The 5,686-nt window shown below is 43.8% G+C and overlaps 1 protein-coding gene across 1 annotated transcript in view; it reads left to right on the top strand.

Moving 5' to 3' along the window:
* The first annotated feature begins 5,353 nt into the window (after nt 1–5,353).
* The window catches only part of Antxr2 (anthrax toxin receptor 2), a 149,804-nt gene continuing 149,471 nt past the window's right edge, over nt 5,354–5,686 (top strand). Inside the window, exon 1 of the mRNA XM_023703292.1 lies at nt 5,354–5,429. The gene's annotated coding sequence lies outside the window, so the exon portion shown is untranslated. The remainder of the gene's footprint in view (nt 5,430–5,686) is intronic.

Here is a 5,686-nt window from a genome sequence, read left to right as displayed (position 1 = left end):
GCCAGGGAAGAGTTCAGTCGGTACCCCCGCGCCATAATCCCCACCCAGTCAGCGCTCTGGTTTCCATAGCAGTGTTTTCTCCTCCGGGAAGAAAACAGGCTGTACAGGATCTTCGGAGAAATCGAAGCTTGTAAGCCCCAGCGCAGCAACGCTGGGGTAACGAGGTAACTCACCCCACCATCGTGCCCGGTACCACTACTGACTCTCCAAACTACGCCAGCCCGCCCGTCCCTTCTCCATGGCGACGACGCTCCCCCTATCACCCCTTTAATTTGTAAAAAGAAAACTTTTTACTCAGAGATTTTTTTTTTTTTTTTTTTGTATTTTTAGGTAAGGATTTACAGGGTATTCAGGGTCACTCTACTAGATCTGACTCACAGTGACCCACCTGTTTACAGCCTCCCAAGAGCGGGGATTACGGTGCACGCCACCATTCTCAGTCTCAATTGTGTCTCATGGTAGGCCCGGGATCGAACCTCTGGGCCCTGCACCTGCTTGCAGGCACTTTAATCTGCTAAGGTATTTCGCTGGCCCAAGTTTTTTTTAAATACAGGGAAATTCTGTGCATTCCTCACCCAATTTCCCCCCAACATCAACATCTTACGTAACTTACACAGTATCAAAACCGGGAAATTGATAATTGTGTAAATGTCTGAAATGTATTCAGATTCTACCAGTTTTACATGCGTGCATAGTTCTCTGTCATTTTGTCACATGCACATCTGCATATATAATTGGGAACATAGTGAAGACTGAGAACTGCTTCAGTTAGGACTGGACCCCTTTCTAACCACATCTTCACCCTGTTTCCTGCAATCAAAAACTCTTGGAGATGACTAATCTAGTCCCAATGTCTATAGTTCTATTATTTCAAGAATGCTATACTAGTGGAATAACACAGGATACGACCTTTTGTCTGGCTTTCCTACCACTCTACTTCCATGGCGGGTGATCCTTCTTCTTGCGTGTGTGGCTAGCTCCTTCATTGTCACTGCTGAGTAACAGTATGTGACTTGGATGTAGCAGGCTTGTTTAGCCTTTCACCCAGTGTTATGCTTTGAATGTATGTGACCTTCTGAAATGCACCCATTAGGACTTAAGCTCAAGGTGGTGATACTAAGAGGAGGGGCTGTTGAGAGGTGATCAGACCAGGAGGGCTCTGAGATCAGCATCACCTTGCACAGGCTTAGGTGAGGAGTTCTCCCACCTTCTGCTTTCTGAGGAGACAGCAAATGGCTTGGAAGCAGAAAGCGCACCATGTACTGAATCCATCCATGCCTTGGTAGTCGACTTTTAAGCTTTGTAAGCTATAAGAAATAAAATTCTGTTTTTTATAAGCGACCCAATTTATGGTATTTTCCTTCAGCTGCCTGAAGAGACTAAGATTTTTCCCAGATGAGCCATTTTCCATCATTGCTTTTGACTTCTCTGTGTGCAGATTCTGCCATCCTACTTGAGTCTGACATTCCTGCCATCCCAGAGCCCCCAATCAGGCTCCGCCTTCTGCCAAGCCACCTCCTACCTGGGTGAAGGGGTGGACACCCTCCTCATTTGCTTAGCCCCTCCTTCCTGTGCCAGACTTCCCAAACCTTCCCTTTCACTCTCAGCCTCTGACACTGTATTAGTGCCACCCTGTCTAGCATCTTCTTGAACCCCTCTATCCTAGGTATACCCTGCTCCCATGGCTGGCTTCTTTCCATTCTGAAGCCTTCCTCTATTCAGCCTGGCCTCAGAAATACCTGTCTGAATTCCCCTTCCAATGCCTGGCTCTTCTACTGTGCACTCTCCTGTGCCCCACTTTCTCTCTCCCTCCTGCTCTGACAACCTTCAAAATTGCTGTCCTAAAGTGTAGATGCTTTGCCTTTCTCTTTATGCTGTGTACCAGAATGAACTCCTGTATGAATCTAGGCATAGGTTTCCTGCAATATGAGAAGGGCTTTGCTCAACAAGAGTTCTCATCTTCCTTTGGCTTAGAACCCTGAGTATTCTGACCCTACCCTCACCTCCTGCCTTCTTCCCATGTAGACAACTTCCACAAGGCTTTCTGTCCTGTACTCTGAAGTCTGTGTTCAGACTTAGACATGCTGCTGTGGGTTGATGCTCAGTCTTCACCACTCTGACAGCCATTTGGTTGGCCCTGTCCCATGGCTTTGGACCTGAGTTGTTCAGTATGGAAGTGAAGGGATGAAAAAAAGAAGTAGCATTTGACATCTACAGTATCGGGAGAAAAGGGTACAAAATAAGGTTAGATGCAAAGATGCAATTACATTTGAGGGAAGAGTGACTGCCAAGTTTTTCCTGATTGGAGTAAATGAGAAGACTAGATTCTTTAGAGTAAGACTACAGAGCTGAGTGGTGATGCTCTTGTGAAGAACCTGAAGCTGTTAGGAAATGATGATGCATTGGCAGTAACACGGTAAGTGATTGATATACAGAAAATTAATCACAGTGATATACGTAAGAAGTACAGAAAAACAGACTAATGTTAGACTAATTTCAATGAAAATTAAGGTGCTATCCTGGACTGCAGCTACATGAGAGGGCAAAGGATACCATTATGAGGTTTAGTCCTAAATGGTAGGCCAAGCATGAGCTTGCTTGGGAAGGCCTAACCTTGCACATGTGAGGAATTTCAGCAAACTATTTTCTGAGTACTTGGCTTTGTGTGAATGAATGTTCTGGAAGTTGTGGTTATAGAGTCCTCATACAAGAGGTAATTACTACACACCAAAGGAAGTTGACTTCTCAGAGCATGTATACCTTCTGAAGCAGCTGCCTACATGAGCTAACAGATCCATGTTGGGACACAAAGCACTCAACCCTTGGGCCTCACTCAATTGTACTATTACGGGAGATCATTCCAACTGGGAGCCATCTTTGGGGCTGACTGTGGCTCCTGCTGTGGTGGTAGCATTATAAGAGAGGGGCAAAGCTGATGGCCAACAGGCATAACCTGTCGCAGAGATCCAGGACACATGCCCGGAAAAACCTTGGAATCTCTCACCTGCACCCTTTGGAGAATGCTATCTTTAATTCTTTTGGCACAAGATCAAGCAGGTTTTGATGGGATGCCTAGATCTGACATCAGATGGAGGTATCAAAAAGGGCTTCCACTGGGTTCTGGCCAATTCCTTTTCTTTCTTAGCTGCTTGCTTCATATTCTCATTGTATGTCCTTTCTTTCTTTATTTGATCCCCACTCTGCAGAGAACTTTTCAGAGCACTTCTCTCTTCTTTTCGTCCCTTTAATATCTTTGATAATGTAAAACCTTGCTACTTCATTTCCTGTACAGTTCTTTGTGCAGTAGAATAGTCTGGAAGGGGCTCCTGAAAAGGAGTATACAGTCCCAGTACCTTGTGGACAGAAGCAAGATTCTACCTTCCCTTTGATCATGGCTACTTCTCTCTCCTCTCTGGACTTCGCTTTTGAGAGCATAGCCCAGTGTGCCTCTCACATCTAATGTCAGGATCAGAAAAACTGGATTCCAAACACATCTGATCCTGAGTACAGTGCTGGTCACCGTTCTCTGACAAGGATTGACATGCTCTTTTGTGAACAGTAGAGATATTAAATTAGAGGAAATTGCACCTTCCAAAGGCATTTTAGGGCCAGGGATATAGCTCAGTGGGACAGTGTCTGTCTGGCAAGGGTGTGGCCCTGGGTTTGATTCCTGGAACAACAGCAACAACAAATCCCCAAAGGCATTTAATTCACTCTCAGGAACTAGTTCAGATTTGGGGAAATTTAGTTCCTTAATGAGCACAACTGATAAAAGTAAACATAAACTTTGTCACCTACAGGTTGTAAAGATTTCTGAATCACTGTGGGCATCATATGAATCATTTCCCGTATGATATGCATGTGAATCATTTCCAGTGTGGTACTGGACTTCAGGAGAGACGCCATGGTCACTGTACATGCCAGACAAGGATGACTACATAGTAATATAGATTATCTAACTTTTCACATTTAAAGTGTACATTATTATTTTATTCTTTATTGTTGCTTGCCCAAAGGCAGCTGGCACCCAAGCAGGCTAGACTCCAGCTGCCCCTGTGCCGTGTCCTCTTCCTGGTAGGAGAGAAAGGGCAAATATTTGCATTGCTCTCACTTCTCCACAGTTTGCAGAGATTTTTCAAGACTTCCCTATGCCCAGCTTCTCTCTCTATTGCTTGTCAAAGGCATCACCAGCAGGGTCATTTGCCAGGGACTATCCCAGGGAGGGACTGTCCCACTTCAGCACTGAAAGTCCCATATCCTTGAACTTGGGTCTCTAGAATCTAAAATACATTGGGGCAGCACCCACCATGTGTGCGTGGTTGAGTTAATCATTGATCTGGGCTAGGTGAGGACACTTCCTCGTTTCTCACCCATCGCTTAGTAGTAAGTGAGAGACTCACAAAGTTCTGAAGCCAGACTGAATTCACTATGCAAACAAATAAACAAAGGATGGACATGGTGCTTGGTTGTGTCAGGCACCACTTGGCTGGCCTTGTAATCAGCATAGGTCAACAGAGAGGACAAAGAAACTAAAAATTATAGAAAAGATAGGGAAATCGAGGAAAACTGTTTTAAAAAATCAAGGCATTTTGCTTCCATTTATGCCAAGGAAATAGATTCTTAGACCAGCTGTGCAATCCAGCAGCTGAGCAGGCAATGAGTCAGTGCAAGAAAGAAGAGGCCAAAAGTATGACCCTAAAACACTTCATCATGAGGACAGATTACATGTTAGTGCTGTGTTTCCCATTTCCTCACTTTTGGTTGCCTTCTAAGTTAAAACCAATTGTCTCAGGTTTTGGCAGACTTTTTTCCCTCTGATTTTACTCAGTCATGTATTGGTAGATATCATTGCCAAAGGCACATAATCCCTTTGATTGTTTTGATTACAATTACATTAAAAGTGGAGGTGGGATTGCAAACTTTATAAAAAAAAAAAAGAAAGAGGGGAGGGCTTGGTATCTTGTTCTGTAATAAACTGGAACAGAGCTCAAAACGTCTCAGGTACATCTTTGTACGTCCTGTGACATCTTTATTAAAGTGACTGGTTTTGATCGTCTAAGAGCACACAGATCTGGATGAACATCACAGATACCAAAAATTGAAAGTAACTCATGTAACAAAAGCTATGCTAGCAGGTAGTGTGTAAGATATGATGTGAACTTTTTATAATAAAACACTGACCCTATTAAAAATGAAAAAGAAGGTGGCACCTCAGATTGCTGTCCATCATTGGCACACCACGGAGACTGCAAACACAGAAAGCCAGTTTTGTTAGAGGGAGGACAGACTTTCCAGGTGAAGGTGCTAGGATAGGGGCAGCAGAGAGAGCAGAATGCATAAGAAGAGCAATTGCTGGAAAAGTTCAGCTGCCTGCAGCAGCTTGAGAGGACAGCCTAGCATGCCCCAAGATGAAACTATTTTTAATTAAGGTAACTTTTTTTTAGCTGGTGCATAAGAACATTAAACTTGTACGTATTAATGGTGATGTTTCAGTATATGAATACGTATTGTGCAGTGTTTCAATCAGACAATATCTGTCTCTTCAAACATTTATCATATTCAAGATGAAATTCTTTCTAGCAGGAGTTTTGCCGGAGTAACTTTGAGAAGGCATATTTTGAAGTACATCTTTCCATTACCAGGGGAGACAGCACTCCTTTTCCGCACCCTTGGCTTGTTGAGTTGC

Source organism: Octodon degus, unplaced genomic scaffold (genome assembly GCF_000260255.1).
Source record: "Octodon degus isolate 3935 unplaced genomic scaffold, OctDeg1.0 scaffold00168, whole genome shotgun sequence".
Lineage (NCBI taxonomy): Eukaryota > Metazoa > Chordata > Mammalia > Rodentia > Octodontidae > Octodon > Octodon degus.
This window is presented reverse-complemented; position numbering and strand designations above follow the sequence as displayed.